General features: G+C 39.8%; 1 protein-coding gene across 1 annotated transcript in view; it reads right to left on the minus strand.

The window, feature by feature from the left end:
* Positions 1 to 19,697, minus strand: part of il1rapl2 (interleukin 1 receptor accessory protein-like 2) — a 647,587-nt gene extending 627,890 nt beyond the window's left edge. The window contains exon 1 of the mRNA XM_061927700.2: positions 18,830 to 19,697. The gene's annotated coding sequence lies outside the window, so the exon portion shown is untranslated. The remainder of the gene's footprint in view (positions 1 to 18,829) is intronic.
* Between the last annotated feature and the right edge of the window lie 5,253 nt (positions 19,698 to 24,950).

Raw genomic sequence — 24,950 nt, forward strand, 5'->3', positions numbered from 1 at the left:
TCCTCACATCTGGCAACACTATATCTGACATCTTTGAGGGACTGACCGGAAACAGAAAGGCATTCACAACAAGCGATGTGCATGATTGTGTACCAAATCCTAAACCATCCAGTTTGTTGAGTGAGGACTAGACACAACAAACTGAAATATGTCAAACAGCGTCTGCGGCTTCTCAGTATATTGGTGCAAGTCTGCGCTATCCGAGTGCTTTTCTAGTTACTTTTTTGTTTGGAACTACCTTAATGAAAATTATTTTTGATATCATTGCTCTATTTGAAATTAAATCACTGCAATTAATTAATTGTAAGTATTTTTTTGTGTTAGTAATGCCTTGGGTAATAGCACCATTCCCTAGTTTTTGTAGAGAACAGGGACTAACGTTTAATGATAATTGGCCCTCTTTCTGGGGCAAATTGGGCTTGCTGAGGAGGGACCCTAACTGGGAAGGCACCATCACTCTGTCCAGAAATATAGACTACTATTTGAGTCAAGCTTGACTAACTACACTAGAGCAAGCTCGGACACAAGCAACTACAGTGTATGTTAGCCCGGGTGAAGAGTAAGTTAAGCTAGAACTAACCAGCACCAGGCTGGAAAATTTCTGCATACATAGCATTTCTCATAGAATAATATACAACTCACATAATCTTTTTTTTTCTGTTGTGACTGTGCCAGAGGTGGACATGCATTCTTCTGAGGTGGCAAATTACGACGTGTTAAATCTATCGCAGCACCGAGCAAATAATCTCAATATCTCCATCATATCAATTTCTAGATGTGATCAAAATTATTTCAGGCGCACTACACAAAATAAACATAAGGTTATTAATATCAGTAGTATGGATACCATTAACACCATTTCTTCAAAACAGCCCACTACCTATAACATGGGCTTTTTGAACATCAGATCATTGTCTCCCAAAATATTATTAGTCAATGAGGTCATTAAAAACAACAATCTTAATGTCATTGGTCTCAGCAAAACTTGGCTAAAACCAGATGATTTTTTCCCGCTTAACGAGGCATCTCCTCCTAACTATGCGAGTGCACATATTGCCCGTCCCCTTAAAAGGGGTGGAGGGCTCACACCAATAGCCAATGAAAATGTTAACCTTACCCTTAACTTAAGTAATAAATATAAATCATTTTAGGTGCTTACTATGAGGTTATTCATAACCACCTTAAATAAATAGATGCGTTTTAACAGTATTGTTAAAAAAAATAGATATTTATTTTTTAGGATGTAGTCATGGTTAGCTTGTCCATTGTCTGCACGCTCATCCAATCACCAGGCATGACTCAGCCTGCACACATTCAGGACCTCAGAGAAGGTTGGAAATACTGTATAAAACCCTTTTTTTTTAATGGTCAAAAGGAAGCCACAATCAGGAGGCTAAAGAGTTGCAGACGCCTACAGAGCGGATGTTTGTTGAAGATGAACACCTTCCATTGTATAGAATGTCACAATAACGCAGACACTTAGGAAAAGTTGTCATATAATGGAAACAAAAGGCCAATGACCTTGTTCTAGAGCAAGAGCACACGCCAACTTTGATGGCTGCAGGGAAATGTCTTGTGAAACTCTCCATCTGGTGGGAGAGTTCATGTTTTGATAATGTTGTTTGTGTTTAGTAAATGTAAGATATTAAATCATACAGTACTTTACTGCATCATAAATTCTCAATTGCATTTGTAAAATGACCTTCGGCAGGTGTATACAAGCCTGCAAACTAAGAGGCATGCAGCAAAAATGTTTTATGCACTCATAAACTGTTTATTAGCAGTTATTTGTAAAATGCTTTGTTAAAATATGTTCTCCAAAAAAAAAAAAAACCTTCAATGTCCGTGCAGTTGAAAAAATGTCCTACTTATTTGTTGTAGAGGTTTTTTTCTTTTTTCTTTTCCTGGGTAATGAAGTCGAATCAGCACAGAAACATGTCGAATCAGTTTTGCAAGATGCTGATCTTTGCCATATTACGGCTGCTGTTTTAGCAGGCCGGCGCTGCACTGTTGCTGTTGTGTACACTATTACTCCACTTGATCAGAATCCATAGGGACTAGCCTGTCCGAGCACATTAAGTCAACAAAGAAGAGGCTACAGACACTGGTAGATTTGCTGAGGGGTGTACTGGAGAGTCACAGTGATGAAGAGGAGGCGCACCCTCAAAAGAGTGCAGATCTTTGCAGTTCTTCTATACTTAACTTAGATTATACATGCACTATATCACTGCATTTGTCTGAAGGCCAAAATTATTCTCAGCAGACACTGCAAGGCCAGATCTGAGCATACAATTTAATGATATATTATTTCATAATGGCATATCATCATACAACCTGTAGAGATGGGTTCCATATTTGGTATTTTATGCTGTAGGTACTGACTGAAGTTAATTAGTACTACCAGGCATAGATTTATGTAAAATCAAATGGTGCCATATTTCGAAACATTTGTTGCACTTGACATCACGTCTGGTTGAAGACTTGGCACCGGCTCAAGCCCTTTGCTAGGAAACAAGCAGTCAAGCATTCAGTTGCACTGCTTCTAATTAATGTTACAATGTTCCATGTAAATAAAGTGAGAAGAAGGCGCTGAAAATACAGTAAGTTTTCACTTTTCAAAATGTACTCATTGGATGCTAATTTACCTTGGATCTGCCATAGACATGCTACTGATTAGAATTTGCAATTTTACATTGGGAGTTCAACACTTTCAAATTTGGTAATCTACTACAACTAAGATGTGTATTACGGTCAAACAGCTGGTGTGTAATAAATATATAAAAACAGTTTAAAAACTTTGTAGGGCTCAACAAAAGAGAAGGCTGGCACAATTAATGGCAAAGACTACTTTCTGGTTAAGGCAACACACCGTAGCCTGTACACTATTGCCATCTATTGTCATAGAATTTAAACTGCATGCAAAGTATAGTATGTAAGACAGTACAGTACTTGTAAATGAGACACAAAAGTGTAAGAAAACCAGATAAAAGCTCGGCATCACAGCTCAGTGTTACATTTTTTTTGTATTTCTTTACTATTCACATTTATTAATACATTTAGAGACAAAAGTACTGCTAATTGGTACGGTATTGGTTCAACTATGAAAGGTACCCATCCCGAGCCAGCCAACTGTATGTAGGCCTACACATAATTCTGACCTTTGACCTCTGCTAACACGGTGATCGTGTGTTGATTATAGTCGAAATCCTTCAACATCTTCAGCCATAATCCTATTTACAGGATGACGACGATGAAATGAAAACCATCAACAATGCCCTACATCCTTCCAAGTGGATACCTTCAAGCTAGTTCCCTTTTAAGCTTCTTAAAATCCCCCCCATTTTCTGCTCAATTTCTAAGAGCCATTCTATTTACATATTCTAAAACCGCTGCCTATTAAAGTAACTCAACTGTTTAATTTTCTTTTTTAAAGATTACTTTTGTAAGACAATGACTGTGGATGCTGATTCGGAAGGCTGTATATGCAGATAGCTTTACATTTCAGAGTACACTTCACAGCTTAAAAAAAAATATGGAACTTGAAATAGCCGACAGCGAGATAAAATACTTTGGTGTTCTGCTCCGTTGCCAAGGTTTCCTCAAATTCTTCTACCCTGGATGCTGATGAAAAATGTCTTCTCACTCTGGGATCCAATCTCATTTAAGCATATTTCCTCTTTTGTCAAGTGAATTGAGAAAGAGACCTGTGACCAGAATGTTGAACACAAGGACAGTTAATAGCGGCAGTCCAGACACTGTGACCGCCGAGAAGGCTTAACACTGTGATGGAGCCTGTCTCCTGTCAGGGATATCATGAGTAACACAAGGCGTTAAAGCTGGACAGCATTAAATGACACCTCCACCCTGTACTTACTGCGTTAACATTGCCTTTCCCCCCACAACACTATCCTAGCAGGTCTTCTTAGCTGCGGCAAGAATTAAAGCAAAACAAAAATTGGAAAGTGAATTAGCTTGTCATGTTCATGTGAGATACATCAACCTTGAACTGAGGGATCTTAGTCCAAACGTTTTGTCAGCAGACAGCCACCCTCCTGACTGAAAGCAAGATACTGAATCACCAAATCCTTATCAGCTGCAGGGCTCCATTCTGAGCTCAACTTGCCTTCTGCATTGCTGTGGACTGACCTACAAGCGCCATAACCGTCCTATACACTCTGTATTGTGTTGTATTCACTGCTGTGGCAACCGTTTTGGAAGGACTGGAGTATACTGTAATCTACATGCATGCAGCAACCTTACCAACAAACACTTCTCAATTTAGGTTGTATTTCTTATTTGTTAGTAATGTATACATGCATTGGTTTGCATGTGCTAAATCATGTATCGTTGTCTTTAGATCCTTGAACCAAAGCTCCGATCCTTCACTGTGCTATCTTTGCATATTTAAAAAAATGTAGAAAGGTCTTAAAAGTGTCACATATTCAAAGGCTTGGTGTTATCATTAATTATTAAATGAACATTTCAGTTTTTTCTCATTAGGCCTTTTGCTCAGTGGTTCCCATTTTTCTGTTTAATTTTATTTTTACAATATGCCACGAATGATGACCAAAATGTCAATGACACATTCTCTTTGTGTATTTTTCTCCCTGAAAATGAACATAGCAGTCATTTCCCAAAATATCAATATGTTTTTGAGTAATGGGTCGATAGCTAACTACTTGGAACGCCTCTTTTCCATCGCCAAACTCGATATGCTGCGCATTCATGGTGCGACGTCATCTACAGTAATGGAGCCCGACTCGCCGCGTAGACAGTGTGGATAAAGTCATGGAAAACTATTATTTAATCACTTAAATACATGTTTTTGTTGCCCTGGTCTATGACTACCGTATTTTTCGGACTATAAGTCGACGTTTTTTTCATAGTTTGGCCGTGGGTGCGACGTATACTCCGGAGCGACTTATGTGTGAAATTATTAACATATTACCGTAAAATATCAAATAATATTGTTTATCTCATTCGCGTGAGCGACGAAGCAAATGTCCGCAATCGTCACACACACGTCAGCAATCGTCACTCACACGCCAACCAACAACAATACGGCGGGGGCGGGTCATGGCAGAAGTGCATTGTGGGTTTAGGAATGCTAACTGCTATATGCTATACGCTACTGCCGGAGCTATTAAAATGGATCACATTAACAATCGCGGTAACTTATAAAAACTGAGAAGGACTGAACTAAAATGGCACCGAAAAGGAAATCATATACTGCAGATTACAAGCTGGACGTAGTGAAATATGCACCAGAAAACGGCGATCGAGCAGCAGAAAGAATGGACGCTAGCGGGGCGCATACCAGGAGCGACACCGAGGTGGAAGATTTCATGGGATTTAGCGATCGGGAGTGACAGATTGTTTGGTAAACGTATAGCATGTTCTATATGTTATAGTTATTTGAATGACTCTTGCCATGATGTGTTGGTTAACATACCAGGCACGTTCTCAGTTGGTTATTTGTGCGTCATATAACGTACACTTATTCAGCCTGTTGTTCACTATTATTTATTTATCTTAAATTGCCTTTCAAATGTCTATTCTTGGTGTTGGGTTTTATCAAATAAATTTCCCCCAAAAATGCGACTTATACTCCAGTGCGACGTATATATGTTTTTTTTCTTTTTTATTGTGCTTTTCCGCCCGGTGCGACGTATACTCCGGAGCGACTTATAGTGCGAAAAATACGGTACTTCAAAACTGATCTGATTAAAATAATGGGCAAAAAAGTCATACTGGTGAAACTCAAAAACTTGAATATCGTGCAAAGGTTTGTTTATCGCAGCAATTAGATTTAGAGGTTAAACTAATATATGACATAGGCTCACTACATGAAACTCAATATATTTCAAGCCTTCTTTTGAAATAATTTTGACAATTAAGGGGTACAGCTTCTCAAAACCTCAAGGTGAAAATCTCAGGGAATTTCAAAAACAGTAAGCCATGATATTTTTTTTTCAAAGGCTTGACATACCTCACTTTGCATTATGGAGTTTGTATTACATATTAGTTAGAATTGCTGACATTAATTACTTTTTGCACGATATTCTATTCTTTTTAGTATCACCAGGCTTACTTTCTTTTTTCCTATTATTTAAGCGCCAATTCTGACTAATTTTGTCTCCCCTAAAGGGTGCTTCTGATTTCCAGAATCACATTTGGCTTTAATCTTTAATTTTTGTCCATCCAAACTCTGACCAAAACCCTTCTTCTTCGAAGTCAGAATCAATAAATCGATCGCTGCCAATTACACTCCTCTCGCTTGGTCCGTCCCATTTTTCAGTCAAGTCAAATTGATTGGAGTTTCATACTTTCCTCATCTGTCAGCAGGCTGATGCAGGCTCACCCACATTTTGGAGCTTAAAGTGGACGTTTCAAATGTGCTAAAACTTGTTGAAAACAAACCTAAAATCGCTACTGTGTCTATTATGAGGGGCATCATTTTTTAGGTCTAAAACTATGACTTGCCAATATACACTTTAATTGCATTGCTTGTCTAGCTCTTATTTGAATTATTTGAAGGTACACGTCATACAACGCAAGTTAGCAGGGCGAGCTGTAGCGTACGCTGACGCCTCAACACGGGAGCATTATCTCTGTTCCAGAAAGTGAGCTCGAAACTGACACTGAGGAAATGCAACACAATGTAAATCCGTAGAGGAGCAAAGTCTACAAAATGTATTCACCAGTTAAATGCGAGCTGATCACAAAAAAGTGTCGATTTTGGAAAGTCACTCCACGGTAGGCGAGGGCACTGATGTGATTATTCCTAATGTTTTCCTAATATTTTCAGCATCTGCAAGTGAGGTCCGAAAGATCTATTGGTTTCTGCAATCAACAAATTGCCGACTCCTGCTTGAGAGGACGAACCCAATTTTCTTTGGTGCCACGATAAATACAGTATGTCAAAACTGGTTTTGCAGCAATCATTTAACAGAAATAACTTAAACATGAATTTTCAACATAACGCTTATTTTCATGTTTGGCAATTGTGTGATGATTTTATTACATAACAACCTACAGACATGACGTTTGATAATGATGACATTATAGCCCACATGGTCTAAAAATAAGATGAGCTCCATATGAGGGAAGGTATTTAGTATGCAGTTCGCCCTCAGAGAAAATGTCAACCTGCTTCTGCACAAAAGGACATCGATAATGTTGGGACTCTTTCTGTGACAAAATAAAAAACACAAAAAAACAACAAGCTTTGATCTCTTCCCCAGGCCTGACATAAAAAAAATGTCACGGTTTCACACGAGGGTATCATTACTTTGATCAAAATGCACTAAGAAATTGTTCAAACACACTTTATGTGTCAAATGGCACACGGCTGATAACATGTTTTAGAGGAAAAATAGAAGCTGTAGCGCATGGAAGGTCAAACTCTGGCCCGCAGGCCAAATTTGGCCCGCCGTGTAATTTCACTTGGCCCTTGAGGCGATATCAAATTAACACTAGAGCTGGCCCGCTGATTAAATTCAGCGGCGGTGCCGCTGTAACACCGCATTCACCGCTAATTCTCATACTTGCCAACCCTCCCAGGAGACTCTCAAATTTCAGTGCCCCTCCCAAAAATCATCACGTCCGCTTTTCACCCAGTCCAACGAATGCTGGCCCAGTCACATAATATGTGCGGCTTCAGCATGCACACACACGTGAATGCAACCCATACTTGGCCAACAGCGATACAGGTTACACTGGCGGTGCCCGTATAAATAACTTTGACACTGTTAGAAATATGCGCCACACTGTGAATCCACACCAAACAAGAATGACAAACACATTTCGGGAGAACATCCGCACAGTAACACAACATAAACACAACAAAACAAATACCCAGAATCCCATGCAGCCCTAACTCTTCCGGGCTGCAATATACACCCCCGCTACCACCAAACACCGGCCCTCAACCGACGCACGGAGGGGGGTTGGTGGTAGCGGCGGTGTATATTGCAGCCCGGTGTTGTGCCGGATAATGCACCCCCGGCGTAGAATGCACCCCCTGACGGTAGTGTTATATCAACTAAAGCCCACACTTAAAGTTTCCACGTGCAAGATTGAATCTATTTAAAAAAGTTATTTAATAAGAAGCCAAAAGTGCAAAAACAATAATGTTCGTGTTGGAGGAGTTGTGAATGAATGAAATATGAAATCCGTGTTGCAGTCTGCAGGTGTACCTAATGTTGTGGCCCAGCAGCAAATGCAGCACGAAATTCATATTTCATTCATTCACAACTCCTCCAACACGAACATTATTGTTTTTGCACTTTTGGCTTCTTATTAAATAACTTTTTTAAATAGATTCAATCTTGCTCGTGGAAACTTTAAGTGTGGGCTTTAGTTGATATAACACTCCCGTCAGGGGGTGCATTCTACGCCGGGGGTGCATTATCCGGCACAACACTGCATGGGATTCTGGGTATTTGTTTTGTTGTGTTTATGTTGTGTTACTGTGCGGATGTTCTCCCGAAATGTGTTTGTCATTCTTGTTTGGTGTGGATTCATATTTGTAACAGTGTTAAAGTTATTTATACGGCACCGTCAGTGTAACCTGTATCGCTGTTGGCCAAGTATGCATTGCATGTACGTGTGTGTGTGTGTGTGTGTGTGTGTGAACAGAAGCCGCAGCTATTTTGTGATCGGGCCGGCACGTTGTTGGAATGGATGAAAAGCAGACGTGACGACAGCTCGTAGAGGACGATAAACGCAGTGCCTTTAAAGCACGCCCCCAAGTCCGGGTGGACTACGAGGTATAATGACGGATGAACAACTTTGTTGGATAATGTAAGTTGCCTCAGCTCAAAGCCTGAGCCCCGACATGAATGAACTAGCATCCAAGAAAAGATGGCAGCTTGGGCACATCAGATTAGATCAGTGTGTTGCAAACTGAGCAGTTTGAAGTCCTGAATGGTTGGTTTATTCATTGTTATTTTATTTTCTAATTTATTAGCTTGTGGAAAAAGTTAATGTTGATATTTACCTCAGAAGGCTGCAAAAAGAAAAGAGGCATTACATTTTTATTTAAATTGTATTTGATATGCCATTGATATTTTTTAATTATTATTATTATTATTTGAAACTCGATTTTGCATGTCACTATAAAGTTATATAAGCCTTGCTTGTTCAATATTTAATGCAAAACGTGTTTGGGTCCCTATCAAAAAGGTTAATTTGTTCAACCTTGGCCCGCGGCTGTGTTCAGTTTTAAATTTTGGCCCACTCTGTATTTGAGTTTGACACCCCTGCTGTAGCTGAAGAGAATCCATTTATTTTATGGCAGCCAAAAGTTTTTAAATGTAACCATTGGTCACTATATGACAAATGTCAGAACCCTTAGAAAACTGTTGCAATAGTAACTATTGTTTATTTTGAATATGTATACACTTTCGGTATGATACTGTATATCACTTATCATATTTTTTCTTAACATGTCCAAACAACACATGTTCACTTTGTGTTCTTCATTTGTACACAATTTACATAAATTCATTCTGAATACAATAAATCTTTACATGAATAGTTTAGTCAGTAATGATTGACATGATCAGATGAACGATAGTTCAATACATGTGTCATAATTCTTCCTTGTACGTTGTAAACACTTGTAGTTTGAACAGTCTCTTAAAGTGAATCGTATTAGTACATGGTTTGACATACGTATGTACTGTACAGTATTTGCTTAATCCATTCCATAATGTAATCCCACATACTGATATACTAAAGGTTCTGAGTGCTGTACGTGCATGTCAATGTTTTAAGTTACATTTTTCACATTTGTAGTTATTTCCCCATATTTCTACACAATAACTCAGATATGATAACACTACCGAGCAGTAGAGAATATGGAGTAATTTTTGGTCTCGAACATTGTGCTTTATTCATCATTCATTATGACTGCAACGCTCAATTTAGAATGAAATGTATGTATTTTTAATCTGATGTAGTTTCTGTAATTACAACAATTACTTACTATTACTAGTAAGAAATAGAATAAATAAAATAGTACAGTAATTTGACAATGAGCTATGAGTATGTAAAACAAGTAAAATATAAAAAATAGTGTGTTCCAATTATAGAAGAAATCTAGCGCTTTTTAAGGTTTAAGTGAGTCGCCGCTCACTCGGAGCCCATCACGTCTCTGTGGCACTCATTTTCTTTTTCTTCTTGTATGACCTTTACACTATTGCAGCAATATTGAAAATCACCAACACTTATTTCTCACCCTATTCTATCTGTGTAAGCCTTTTGGGATCAGACAAACTGTATTTTATGATATTTGGATACGTTTTGCACAAAAGCTAAGAAAAAGAAAAAAGGCGTATTCTTTGATTCTAACTTTTAAAAAAAGGGACTTTTATAAAGATGGATATGGGAATTTATCATTGAAATAAAAGTATACATACTGATCCGACCTTTGACCCATGTTACCCGAAGGGTCGAGAAGGGTTACAACACAACTTTAAGCCACAACACAACTACGTTCAGCCACAATACGGTTGCAACCGCCAAAACAACATAAAGCCACAATACAACAAAATTAAGTGACAACACAAATGACTGCATAACAATACTCGGTGTCTGAGGCGGAAAGTTGAAGAAGATTTAATGAACAAGGTTGGAAAATTAAGTTAAATAAGCTGTTGTGATTTTTGTCACTTTCTCTGGTTTGCTTGGTCTTCTATCACTTCTGTTGTGTCCGTCATTTCCTAAGATCTCTTAAAGAGGTCTTACTATGGAAAATGTACTTTTCGTACCTGTTGGCACCTGTTTTTTGCATAACATTTAAATCCAAACCATTTGGACGTGATGGAGAGACAGTATTTATAAAACACTCTTCTTCTCTATCTTCTTGTTGAGGGACAGACTGGCTCGTACATGGACATGCATCCTCTGCTGTTGCCATTTCTAGTAAAAAGTAGCCTATGTTTCTAATTTATATCAGTCATTAGATTCGCTATGGAAGTGCTAAAATCCACAACATGGCTGACGGGGTGAAGAAGCAGTCCAAGCGCGATTGGCCTGAAGGAGGGCTTCAAAACGTAAATAAAACCGCCCACAAAACGGCACATTCTGAAGAGACTATCAGAAAGCGGCTTGATGATTGATGATGAAAACAAAATCAATGCAAATTTTTCGCGAAAGAACCACCATTGCATCCATCATATTAACTGTTTTAAATGTAGCAAACAATATCAGGTAACACTTTAGTATGGGGAGCATATTCTAAGTAACAAAGACTTAATTTAGAGTTATTTGGACACTAGTGCAACATATTGTAAATAACAAAGATTTAAAGGTTAGGGTTATTGTAGTTTTGTGTTTTGTTATGTAAGAACAGACCATATTCATTAAGTGGTATTAAAGGGAGAATCATATACAACAACTTCCTTACTTAGGACTAATAAGCAATAATTCTGAGGTTATTGAGGGAAGACTCTTAGTTGTATAATAAGGCCATGCAGAATAAGGCATGAATAACTACTTAATAATGGCAAATTAAGAGCCAATATGTTACTAATTTGCATGTTAATAAGCAACTAATTAATGGTGAATATGTTCCCCATACTAAAGTATTACCAAAGATCATAATATGACCATCACCTCTTTAGTTTAGTTTTGGTGTAAAGTTGTTTGGTTGTGACGTTTACAATTGATGTGACCTTTTTCTGCCAACGTACTCTTCTGATAGAAAGTGAAAGTGAGATAAAATCACAGGTTGTAAAATTCTAATAAGATGTACCAAGATTTGCTGTATTCCCACATGTGAAAAAATCCGCTCTTATAGAAATGGACAGTGATAACTAAATAAATGATAAATGGGTTGTACTTTTCTACCTTCAAGGTACTCAAAGCGCTTTGACACTATTTCCACATTCATCCATTCACACACTGATGGCGGGAGCTGCCATGCAAGGCCCTAACCACGACCCATCAGGAGCAAGGGTGAAGTGTCTTGCTCAAGGACACAACGGACGTGACGAGGTTGGTAGAAGGTGGGGATTGAACCAGGAACCCTCAGGTAGCTGGCACGGCCACTCTCCCAACTGCGCCACACCGTCCCCACCAAACTAAGCACTGTATAGTGAGCTCATTATTGAGAATTTCCCTTCTCAATAAGGCCTGTCTCTACTTCCCTTGAAACACCACTACCAGTATGCCACACACAAGCCATTAGCACCTCAGCGTGAGCAGGTTTGTGTTCGCTGTGTTGGTGTGTTTCTAAAATCATAGCAAGTTAGAGAAGTGTTTGCTGTGTCAGTTAGTTTTTAAAATTAGCACGGTTGTTACCCGTGCCGTCAGTCGCTTTATCATAGAATCGCGGATATTGTTGATGTCACGTTTTAGTATTTAGCGTCTTGATTCTCAGTTGTGTAGATTTTATTTTATGTGTTCGTAAACAAAATCAATGACAGTGTTTCCCTTATATACTGACAAATGTGTTACGGCTACATTTAATTGTCAGTTGTGTACAATAACCTACATAGCATCAGCTCTAGAGCACTCCTGTGGTCCAAACCAAATGAAGAAAGTAAAGTAAATTACTTCTCCCATTATCCAGCTGGACTAGACAGAGAGAGTCATGAGAATAAGCGAGTGGAACTGTTGTCTGAGGTGAATAAAAGGAACAACCAACAGATGATAAGAGAATATGGAGAAAAACCTCTGCTCATGGACAATAAGAGGTGGTTCAAGACATGGCATTCATTGCAGACTTTAAAAGTAGAGAGATTGGCTCTTTTTGTTGAAGAAGAGGTGAGTTTTGAATTTGCAGGTCATATTTAAATTATTTTGTTAGACTTGTACATTTTAAGCTGACCGTTAACCTTCCTCTGTATTTTGTGATTTGTTTTGTTGAAACATGTAAATAATGACAATAATGGGTTGTACTTGTATAGCGCTTTTCTACCTTCAAGGTACTCAAAGCGCTTTGACAGTATTTCCACATTCACCCATTCACACACACATTCACACACTGATGGTGGGAGTTGCCATGCAAGGTGCTAACCAGCAGCCATCAGGAGCAAGGGTGAAGTGTCTTGCCCAAGGACACAACGGACGTGACTAGAATGGTAGAAGGTGGGGATTGAACCCCAGTAACCAGCAACCCTCCGATTGCTGACACGGCCACTCTACCAACTTCGCCACGCCGTCCCTACCGTACCGTACCTATGTCGGTGCGGAATTCATGCTCGTAACGTCCATCCAGCTCATTCCGAGGTTTATGTTGCAGCTGGACAACAACTCTGTCAAGCTGGCTGGAGTGCTTCGAAAGAAAGTCGGAGCAGCATGATGCGAAATCAGTAACATTGTCACGGTTTGTGTATAGTTAATTACTTGTAGGCATGTTACAATATCGGAATGTCACTGTACAATAGTGTCATGGTATTGATATTATTGTAATATTTAATAATGTAATATTTGTAAGTATAGGCTTGATAAAAATGCCACATTGTGTAAAATTAAGTGGTAGGAATGTTTAGAATAAACACGCTTACTGTAATTGAACACAAACATAATGATCAAATGCTGTAATCCTATTTTTATTCTTATTGTTAGGTGCACAGAACTGCTAGAACATCCACTGTTACAAGAAAATATATATTCTTAAAAACCTTCAGCTGAGTGTCTTTAAACATCCAGGGTAACAAGTGTAAAACAATAATGTTGAATTTAGGGTCTTTCAACTTTGACTTTCTGAGAAGCAGTGTCCTCTGCAGTGAACTTGTCCTATATCATTTTGGAAATTTCTGATCATCAGAAAAGTTAAATGACAATTTTACTTTTTATAATGTAAATACCTAAAAAAATATATGTTTAGCTTCGCTGGCTTCAAATGTATTTATCGGGTGATCGTTTATCAAGTACATACTCATATAATTGTATTCACCACGGTGTGCAACGTCTATGCCAGCCCTCGAGACAAAGGCGGCACACTTTGCTTTGCAGTTGGCAGACTTTATTACCTACGCCAAAGAGGTTTTGTTTTCGGCAAGGTTTGTTTGTCTGTTTGTTAGCAGCATAACTCAGAAAGTTAAGGATGGACTTGGATGAAATGTCCGAAAAAAAAAAAAAAAAATTCCTCTTATCTACTACGCACACACTTCTCCTGCATGCTTGCCCTTTTTCTACTGTTTACGACGTCCCACGCCCTCTTCTTGCCAGTCACGCACTGTGCAGAGGATTTGGGGAGATACAGTATAGTTAATTTTTACACAGGCCAATGCAAAAGTTCCGGAAAAAAATATAGACTCACCAAGTTTCCGTTTGATACATTATTGTGGGGTTTTTAAAACCGCCTTCATACATTTATAATAATGCCCCACTCCTTACAGCAGTGCCTTTTGTTGTAATGACTCCCCTCGGGGAACATACTTTTTTTTTGCAATCCCCCTAAATTTAATTGATATTGAGAACTTTATAATTAATTATCTGTACAATGCACTTCTTGATATATGCCACTGTCGACTAATCTTTTTTTTCTTTTCATTCCTGTCACAAAATTGACCATCTCTTTGCCTCAGATAGCTCTGTACACGTGTTCCTGAGCAAGGATCCTGTTGATTAAATTGAACATGATGGCCTTAGGCTTTTGTATTGTTAGAACATGAATACCAGAGTGTAGACACAAATAATAATTATGTTATGTTTTGCAGGACGACTCCAACGCAACAAGAAGAAAATGCAGCTATCAATAATTAATTGTGTATCTTAGTGAAGACCCTGAAAAGGTAGTGAAGGAGTACAATGTAAGTGTCATCAGTTTATTTTTTCATTAAACACTAAATTAGGTGCTACTGTAAATATGCTTTCATCAATGTGTCTATTCTTGTATTTAAGTCGCCAACTGAATGCCTTTGAGTTCTACCTCCACATTTCACTTGTGTCTACAAATAAATATAGGATTTGTACACTTTGATTGACAAACCTATCCAAAACTGGTTATGAAGAGGATTTTCCACCACTTATAAGGTATTTTGTTTTAATTGAATTTGTTTTTAATTGTATGTATTTATTATTATAATTAATATAAGTACATTAAAATTGTGCAACATTTTATTTGATTTCTGTGCTTTCTGTGAATTTTTTTTTTTTTTAATTACAATATGTTTTTGTTTCTATTTTGTCTTCTTCCTTTTCACGTGATAGCCCTGATGAGACCCTGAGGGCTATGAATCAGATGGGCATGTCATTAAACATAAAGGTGCAGATTTTGATCAGCTCCCAGAAGAAGTTTGCATAATTCTTGAAGGTGTCCAGGTGCTAAATGGACTGACAGATTTTGCCACTGGCTGTGCATTGCTTTTTGGGAACTATTTACGGCCTAAATTTGAGCTATCCGTCTGACCTCAGGTACTATTCTAAATTAATTCAAAAGATCATGATGGAACTGGATGAACACAGACTTTCCAACAAAATCCAAATCCTTAAAAACAAACTGCTTGAATAAAACCCTTTCAGTGTGCAAAAAACGTTTTTTTAAGACCCTGTTTCCTGAATATGTGATGACTGGTTTACCTGCATGAAACTGTTAACAATTTTAGTGTAGAGAATGCATATGTTTTTTACAAACGTGTATATACTTTGATGCTTTAGTACAACATTGTACTGTGTGATCATGCTATTGGTACTTTTCCGCTCTGGAGATGTCCGTGCGGCCGGTATACTTCCTTTGCCTTATCTGTTGTTAATTTCCATATTTGGTCCTCGAGCGTCCAGTGTCTTGCACAAACATGATGAATCATTCCTCAAAAGGGAGGTTTTGGCCAGTTCCGTTCAGTGAAGGACACGGTCCCTCTTCTTATCAGCAGGTGCATCCCTCTCTGTAAGGGGGGGGCTGCCTTCTCACTATAAGAGTTAACTTGTTCTCTTATTGTTTAGACCTTGCTCGGCAATGCTATTGTTGCGTTATAAGGGCTGGTCTCCTAAAGCTTTAGTAAAACTTAGCCAAGTACTATTTTGTCTCAATATATGTCTTCCAGAAGAACTCGGGATTGACCAGTGTGTTTTATTCCCTGAGCAGAAGACTGGTCGCGCGCAGCAGTACCTAAAAACTCTTTAGTATGCAGAAATTATTTTATGTGATCGAGTTTACTTGATGACTGGTTTACCTGCTGGAACCAATTCATCAAGCTGTTTGTGTGAGCGAATAAACACTTTTAAGTATGCAAAAAAGTTTTTTGTGATCATGTTTACTTGATATTTGATTATGTGACTGATTTACCTAAATGATATACGTTTAAAATTTAATTCTAAAGCACTGGAGCTTCTGAACTTTGACCAAATATGGCCCTTTGACACTTTTTTTTCTCCGTTCCTCTGTTCAAATGTTGTAACTTTCTCACGTGTAATGACCGTACACGTAACATACATTTTAACTTTCATGTGTTTAAAAATAACAGGGTTTTTGGGACACTAACAAAAAGCACTTTTTTTTTTAAATATATTTTTTGTCTGTGAACATTTTTTGGATTGTTAACATAACTTTGATTGGACAATTTGAATACCTTAACCGCATCAAGTCAGTTTTAGTAAATACCAGTCTATTGCTCTAATTAGCTTTTATTGTTTTGAAGTATATTTTTATTTGAATAAAACATATTCTGATAAGTAGTTGGGAAGGAGTATATCAAACCCATCCATCCATCCATTTTCTACCGCTTGTCCCCCTTGGGGTAGTGTGGTTGGCTGGAGCTTATCCCAGCTGCATTTGGGCAGAAGGTAGTGTACACCCTGGGCAAGTTGCCACCTCATCACAGGGCCAACACAGATAGACAGACAACATTCACACTCACATTCACACACTAGGGCAAATTTAGTGTTGCCAATCAACCTATCCCCAGGTGCATGTCTTTGGAGGTGGGAGGAAGCCGGAGTACTTGGAGGGAACCCATGCAGTGACGGGGAGAACAGAAAGACCCCGAGCTCGGGGATCGAACCTGGGACCTTCTTTTTGTGAGGCACACGCACTAACCACTGTTCTGCCAGGACAAACCAGCAGAACATGTATTTATTATTATTATTATTATTTTTAACCCAACTATTGGGCCAATGAACGCTACAGCAACCAAATAGGTGGGTTAAGAATAACCAAACCAGTGGTTCTTAACCTTGTTGGAGGTACCAAACCCCACCAGTTTCATATGCGCATTCACCGAACCCTTCTTTAGTGAAAAATAAAATGTTTTTTTTTTCAAATTCAAGACACAGTTATATGTTTTTGGTAACACTTTAGTATGGGGAACATATTCTAAGTAACAAATACTTAATTTAGAGTTATTTGGACACTAGGGGAACATATTCTAAGTAATAAAGACTTAATTTAGAGTTATTTGGTTAGGGTTAGGGTCAAGGTTAGAGGGTTAGGGTTATGATAAGGCCATGCCGAATAAGGCATTAATACGTACTTAATAATGACTAGTTAAGAGCCAATATGTTACTAATTTGCATGTTAATAAGCAACTAATTAATGGTGAATATGTTCCCCATACTAAAGTGTTACCATGTTTTTTTTACTGGTGCACAAAATGAACCGTGCATGAACATCACCTTGTTCAAAGAACAAAACCAACACAGTGCATAAACTCACAACGAATTACACACCTGCAAATCAGTCAGCTGTTGCCGTATCTGTAATACGCCGATAGGGAGAAGTTTGTATTTACACGATGAGTCGGGTGTGTTTTGACCTCCGCCGAACCCCTGAGGCCGACTCACCAAACCCCTAGGGTTCGATCGAACCCAGGTTAAGAACCACTGAACCAAGCATTGTAGTTAGCTTAACTCAACCCTTGGGGAATAAATTCAACCCAAAAATTGTTGGGTTAAAATCACCAAACATGGATTTGCCCTTTTCTGAACCCAGCAGTTGGGTTAAAATTGTGTTTCTTAACCCAACTATTTTTAAGTACGTAGAAACAAAATGTGTGTATACCTTCTGTACTGTGCACACACGCACACACACACTAGGAGTGCTTCCACTCTGACAATCAGCTTAAACGGTATTGCTTACCAGCCACAATTACACAATATGTTGAAGAGGTTCATTTAGCATACTAGTGTGTATTTATATGTGGTTGATTTATATAGGCTAGTAAGGTAAAGTTTCTTCCTTGAACACAAACATCAAATGCTTGTCACAAGTGAAGATCACACAGAAAAGAGCGGGGAGGAGGAAGAGAAAACACCTGCTCGGTTGTAAAGCACTCAGACAAACAGCGTCTGTATCTTGGAAGGCTTGAACAAATGGCAAAATTATACAGTGGACTCAGAAAAAAGAGTCCTTTCACTCAAAAGTTCTGAGAAAATCTGCAGAACACTGTTTTCTTTCAGTTGGCAATAAATGCATGCACCAAATCAACAGATAATCACAATAATATATTTAATGAAAGTAGTTTGTACTGCATGCACAGTACGATTTGTTAAATTAATCTGAAGCACACTCTTTCATGCAGCTCTTCTTTTGGCAAGTGTGTCTAATAATGGGACCACCTTGCAATATTTTCTCGTGGAGGAAAAATGGGGGGGGCGGACCTATGGGTCATGATGTACGTCCAGCGTTTAGCGCACTCACATTACACGCACACACACACACACACACACACACACACACACCAACCGTGTCTTTAAGAAGAGTTAATAAACAGTCGTACTATAAACTATCAGAATGTTTATTTTTGTTAGGAATCATTGCCACACGTTTACACGATCACGCGTAAAATTACGCTCGCTTACACACGCACACACCTTTTTTGTCAAATATTGCCCATATGGGCCATGCGTAAAAACCTGGACAATGACATCCTCTTACCTGCTCTCTGGGAGCTACCAGCCCAGTATCCAACGCGGTGCCAGTGGTAGAACCTTGAATATGTTAAGATGTTTAAATAATCCAACTCCTCTCTTGACCGCTGCAAGCAAGTTTTCCCCTCCAGGAGGTCGCGTTCTCTCCTCAACCACCAAAGGCAACACTCAGAATTGTTCAAATAATATCCTATATTTAATAAAATGGGTGGACATGTATTTGTCCGCGCATTACCATGGAGGAGACATACTTTTACGCATTCCAACAGCGTGTGGTTTGCACGCAAGACAAACCCTTAATTACCACTTTTAGCCAACATTGCACAATGTTTACTTGCTCAAAAGGTAGCTTAATTGGCATGACTGTCAATTCATGGATCGATGAGTTGAAGGAGTATAGTCGCCACTTTCCGCTATTGTATTATATTCCACGCAAGTCCAAGGCAATACAAAAAATAAATGTCCAAAAAGTCAGTCAAGGATCGCTGCAGGAAATGTGTGCGCGTTCGCCCAAAAGTCGTTTTTTACGCGAAGATGCGCGGCGATTTCGCTCACCAGTTCACTCCAAAGAGACATGTTTGGATAAGTTCAATGTGTTTAAGTCAGTCTTCTTGGTATTGTTCTTCTACCTTCCACAGATACATGCGTAAATTTGCGGCGCATCCACTGGAACTGAGTGTGTCCGCTCCCAAAATATAGAACAAAATACGAATAGGCGCAAAAAAACAATTTTGTAAGTCACTTGTTTTGCTTTCTTCTCCAAGCCGAGGGAGGACCGGGGAAGGGATGAGGGGTTGAGAGGGTTGGTTGATGTCCTGGGACCACAGAACAGACCGTCCGGGATGACGAGAGGATCTGAAGGAAGCGGGCGTGAGGAAGGGAACTCCGCTCATGTGACAGATCACCTCCACTTTTCCCGGTGGATGAATGCGCCTCCTCCTCTTCCTCCTCCAATCACTCACCCCTCAAGTCCACAGCAGTGTGGCTTCTCAGCCAAAGTAACCAGCAGTGCACACTAGAAGGGGATATACAGTATGTGATTTGACATCCAATAAACATTCCAAAAGTTTCCCATGCAAACAGCCTGAGCTTCTGCTCCCACACACAGGAGCTGTCCTTCAGCACCACACACAGGAGCTGTCCTTCAGCACCACATACCAGCACCACATAGCGCCATTAAGAACACACAGAGGAGACACTCGCGGATCACAGTTGCTGATAATTAGTTTACATTTCAATTCCAAGGGTGGTTCCCACACAAAATGCACAGGCTAAAGGACAGGCTGAGAAAAAGGGAGAGCGTAAGGGGGTGAAAGACCAATAAGTAGCATTTTTTCCCTCAAAAGGTGTCCCCTTGCTGCCCCCTTTTGGTTGTAAAGGGAAGTATAATGAGCATAAAAGAGGCAGGGTGAAACCTACGCTTGCTCAGTAGAGTTTAGATTATATTTAAATTGCTGCACAAGTAGGGTGATTGGCAACATAAAATAGTCCCTAGTGTTGTCTGTCTATCTGTGTTGGCCCTGCGGCGAGGTGGCGACTTGTCCAGAGGGTGTACCCCGCCTTTCGCCCGAATGCAGCTTTTTGATTGATTGATTGAGACTTTTATTAGTAGGTTGCACAGTGAAGTTTATATTCCGTACAATTGACCACTAAATGGTAACACCCCAATACGTTTTTCAACTTGTTTAAATTGATTCATGATACAGAAATATACTATCATATATACTATCATCATAATACAGTCATCACACAAGATAATCATCAGGGTGTATACATTGAATTATTTACATTATTTACAATTCGGGGTGTGGGGGGTGGGGGGGGGGGGTAGGTTTGGTTGTTATCATCAGTCATCAACAATTGAGAACAGAGAAATGGATGTTGAAACAGTGTAGGTCTGACTTGGTAGGATATGTATAGCAAGTAGTGGACATAGAGAGAGAGAGAGAGAGAGAGATCAGAAGGCATAAGAAAAATATCTGCATTTGATTGTTTACATTTGATTATTAACAACAATCCGGGGAGGGTGTTAGTTTAGGGTTGAAGTTGCCGGGAAGTGTACCTTTATTGCGGTTTTGAAGGAGGATAGAGATGCCCTTTCTTTTATACCTGTTGGGAGCGCATTCCACATTGATGTGGCATAGAAAGAGAATGAGTTAAGACCTTTGTTAGATCGGAATCTGGGTTTAACGTGGTTAGTAGAGCTCCCCCTGGTGTTGTGGTTATGGCGGTCATCTACGTTAAGGAAGTAGTTTGACATGTACTTTGGTATCAGGGAGGTGTAGCGGATTTTATAGACTAGGCTCAGTGCAAGTTGTTTTACTCTGTCCTCCACCCTGAGCCAGTCCACTTTGGAGAAGTGGGTAGGAGTGAGGTGGGATCTGGGGTGAAGGTCTGGAAGTAATCTGACTAGCGTGTTCTGGGATGTCTGGAATGTAGATTTGAGGGTTTTGGAGGTGCTAGGGTACCAGGAGGTGCATGCGTAATCGAAAAAGGGTTGAACGAGAGTTCCCGCCAGAACCCTCATGGTGCTTTTGTTGACCAGAGATGAGATTCTATAGAGAAATTTTGTTCGTTGGTTGACCTTTTTGATTACCTTGGTTGCCATTTTATCACAGGAAAGATTAGCCTCTAGAATGTGTTGCAGGTCCCAGGTAGCCAGGACAAGCAGTCAGATAATATTGTCCTGTTATACAGGAGGAAATAAGCACACAGAACGTTTCAGTTGGTCACAGACTGGTCGCTCTCGTCAGAATTTATTAACAGAATTTACAAATCCACAATTCACTTAATTTCCCATATATTTTGTCACTTTGTATTATCATGTCAATGTCTTTTACTTTATCTTCACCTCTATTTTCATCAACACACTCAATAAACTATCATTAAACTGTTACTGGAGCACTGGAGTTATAATTACCATAACAATACTGTATGCCTTTGCCATATATTTTCACATATCCACATCATCACTCCAAAACATACAATATAGTGCTCAATTAGACATTATTTCACTGTCTTGTCTTTCTCAGGAATATTCACCTTTAACTTAATGCACAATTTAGCAACATTCATTTAAATACTTTACTTTTCTTCATATTCTTCTTCTTATATAGCAGCTTTAAGTTACTGTACTTGAAATGTTCATTGACCATTCCTGAGAGCTTAACTTATATAACCATGTCTAAACATAACAAAATAGCATGTAAAACCTATTTCAGAACACACACATTATACAAATATACATATGAAATCAATAAGAAAACGGGAGCTCTAATTTGGGGAGTCTGAATTAGGATCAGAAGTTCCTATATAAACATTGCGCACTCACGTCGCCATTTTGTATTGATTAATACAGCTGTACACCGGATTCATTCACAAATACAAACTACAACTCACAAACACTTTAGAGTTAGGCTCCACCATCAGAATGTGTACTTAAACTTAGAAAAAAACATGGATATTATTCAGTGAGTTGTTTTACTAAAACTAACCTGTTATACAGGAGGAAAAAAGCACACAGAACGTTTCAGTTGGTCACAGACTGGTCGCTCTCGTCAGAATGACAAGACACTTCCGGTCTGTAGGTGATCGCATTCAATTGGGAAGAAACGCCCTGCTGCCCCCTACTGACCAATGTGAATATTGATAAATGTGGAATGACAGCTCCAAAAACGAATTCAAACCATAAAATAAAATAAATATATCAACACAAAAATGTGACACATTATGGGTGGGTCACACGCTCCCCGACAAAGAAAATTACTCCCGGCATTCAAAACAAAATACTCTTTTCAATACACTTTTTTTTTTTTCAAATCAAAACTTGTATGTTAGTATGCAAAGGAAGGTACAATGTATGGCATCATGACGGTGTATGGCAGTGTTGGGTATAGTGTGGGATAGGGTGGGTAATGTGGTGTTGGGCCTGACTGTATTCCCCATGCTGGCAATGTCTGCGGCCCACAAAGTCCAATATTGTTGACTGACCCAATTGACTGGTAGGATGGCTCGTAAGAGACTCGTAAGTCAGTGTCCTGGGTGGTCTCCTGACTCGCACTGGTCTCCTGACTGAACCACACTGAGAGGAAGTAGGACTGTCCTGGTTAGTGTCATATCTGGGTTGGCAATGTTCATTTTCAGCATTCTGTTCATATTCGTGTTGACTGGATTGTTCTTGCTCCATCAGTTCAGGTTCCTCTGCTGTGAAGCTGGGAGGCTGTCTGTGCTCTCCTGCTTGTGTGGTCATCCTTGCTTGTTCATGTAAGGATGGAGAAGTAACATGGTTTCTATTAGGCACATGGGTGGTTGTTATATTTGACCTTTGTGACTCGGCTGGCCTTGATACTCTGAGCCAGTACTATGGTCTTGGGCCATCTTCATCAGAGTCAGATGAAGCACTGCTTTGGAATGTCTCTCTCTCTGCATTCCTTTCAACCTGACTCCTATTCCTTTGTCTCTCTTTAGTCGGTGCTTGGTTCTTTGACTGTTCAGCCACACTCACAGGTAAGTCGTTTACAAGGTGGAGGAGATTCCTATGTAGAGTACGGACTTTGCCACCACCTGTCTCTGGAGACACTTTGTAAACAGGGCTGTCATTTATTTGTTCCTTAACAATGTTTACCGTTTGTTCCCAGTAGGACCGGAGCTTTCCTGGGCCTCCTCTCTCACTCATGTTGCAAACTAAAACCCTGTCACCAGGCTGTAGAACAATCCCCTTCACATGAAGGTCATATCGTCTCTTGCCTCGTGCACTGGACTGCTGACTGTTCTCAGATGCAATGCGGTAGGCCTCTTTCATTCTCACAGCCCATTTGTCGGCATACCCTTGGGGTGTTTCACCCTCCTCTTCAGAGGACAGACCAAAGAGCAGATCAACAGGGAGGCGGGGGTGGCGCCCAAACATGAGGTAGTGAGGTGAGAAACCTGTGGCCTCGTGTCTAGTGCAGTTGTATGCGTGCACCACCTGTGGTAAATGATCCTTCCAGTTGCTCTTTTTCTCCTCTTGCAGTGTTCTCAACATCTGAAGCAACGTCCGATTGAATCTCTCGGCAGGGTTTCCCTGTGGATGGTACGGGGTTGTCCTGGAGTGTCCCACCCCAGACAGTTGCTGAAGGGTCTTAAACAGGGAGTTCTCGAACTCTCTGCCTTGATCATGGTGCAATTTGGATAAAAAACCAAACCGAGGGATGAAGTCATTAAATATTTTCTCTGCAGCTGTTCTGCCTGACTTGTTTCGTGTTGGATATGCTTGGGCAAATCTGGTGAAGTGGTCTATGACTACTAAGATGTATTCGTATCCACCCTTGCTTTGCTCCAAGTGCATGTAATCGATAGACACAAGCTCAAGAGGTGCACTGGTCCTGATACTGCCCATTGGTGCTCTATCATGGACCACAGGTTTCTTTTTCTTGATACAGGGGCACTGTTTTGTGGCATAAACCTCAATGTCCTTTTTCATGAAGGGCCAATAGAAACGATCTCTTGCCAGCCCAATGACTCGCTCTGATCCTAGATGAGCCATGTCATCATGGAGATGCTTCAATACAAGGGGCCGATATTCAGAAGGTAGGACAAGCTGCTGTCGACCCCCTGCACTCCTGTACAGTAGGCCACATTCCATATACAGTTTACCCCACTCATGCATGAGTCTTTTCACAGGGCCACCTGCTTTCTTCCTGTCCTCATTTGTCAGTGCTGTTTTTGTCTGTTTCAGCTTGATTATCTCACTGATGACTGCATCCTGCCTCTGAGATCTGAGTAGTTCACTTTGGCTGATGGTCGGTACTGGGGACTTAACTTGAGACTCTGAACTTTGGGCCAGGTTAAGAGAAGCAACATAGGCAATGTCATACCTTTTTGCAGCCTCACTTCCTTCCCAAGTAGCATGTATTGCATCTCTGTCGAGCTCTTCAGTACACTCCTCAACAAAACGGTTTATGTCCAGTGGGAGACGAGACAGTGTGTCAGCATCCACATTGACTTTTCCTGGCCTGTACTTTAGGTTGAATCTGAAGTCAGCAAGCTCTCCAACCCATCTGTAGCCTGTGGCGTTCAGCTTTGCAGTACTCATCACGTATGTTAGTGGATTATTGTCTGTATACACTGTGAAGGATGGGGCGTAAAAC

This window comes from Nerophis lumbriciformis, linkage group LG35, assembly GCF_033978685.3.
Source record: "Nerophis lumbriciformis linkage group LG35, RoL_Nlum_v2.1, whole genome shotgun sequence".
Lineage (NCBI taxonomy): Eukaryota > Metazoa > Chordata > Actinopteri > Syngnathiformes > Syngnathidae > Nerophis > Nerophis lumbriciformis.